Genomic DNA, 885 nt, shown 5'->3' with positions numbered 1-885 from the left:
CATCAATCCACCATGTGTGACAGTGCCTCAGCTGCAGGTGGGTTCAATAAGCGACTCCCTTTGCAACACAGCACATGCAGGACTCCGACTCACACAAAGGAATCCCCCCACATCCCAAAACAGCCCCAGGGGCTGTTAATCCCTGCGACAAACCCCCACCCAACAACCTTGCAAGCTCATCTTTTCCTTGGGTCTCTTGCTTGCCCCCGAGCTGCCGCCTTTGCTGAGGGATGACCACTGGGGTGGCAGGTTAAGTGGTGAGCAATAGCCGGGCAGGACAGATGATAGCGCCAGCTGACAGCAAGCAATTAGTTAATGGGCTCTGGGGCCCTCAGACCAATCTCATCAAGTGACTGTGAGCTGCAGGCAGAATGATGACAGGCCAAGCAAATAGAGACAGGAGCCAAAAGAGGAAACCAGGAATGGGGGGAAGAGGGAATTAAGAGAGGGAATAAAAAAAATTGAAAACCCAGGGAGAAGATAGAGTCCACAGAAACATAATACTTAGCTGGAGACATAAAAGGCTCATGTGTTGCTGGTCAGAAGACAAAAACAAAATCCCTTTATCTACCTCCGCACCCTTCCAATACAGAATGATGTCAAATCAATTTATTGCCTTTCCTCCCACAATTAATCAAGCCTCCTCCATTGCTCAACCTTTGGTAGAGCCACACATCGTGTCACATGCAGCATAAAAAGAGAGCAACATAGCAGGAGATGGAGGCGGCTGCTCAGATTTATGCTGCTTGTGATTAGTAGGAGATGGGTGGCTCCTGGCCAAAGTAGCTCATAGTCACAAGACTTATAACCACACAGAGTTGCGTAAGGCACGCGAGATTCCTTGCAAACGTTCCTTGTTTTGCATGGAAAGACTTCGGAGTCTTG

The sequence above is a fragment of the Antrostomus carolinensis genome, unplaced genomic scaffold (genome assembly GCF_000700745.2).
Source record: "Antrostomus carolinensis isolate BGI_N321 unplaced genomic scaffold, ASM70074v2 scaffold35360, whole genome shotgun sequence".
Lineage (NCBI taxonomy): Eukaryota > Metazoa > Chordata > Aves > Caprimulgiformes > Caprimulgidae > Antrostomus > Antrostomus carolinensis.
The sequence above is the reverse complement of the archived record's forward strand: the minus strand, read 5'-3'. Positions refer to the sequence as shown.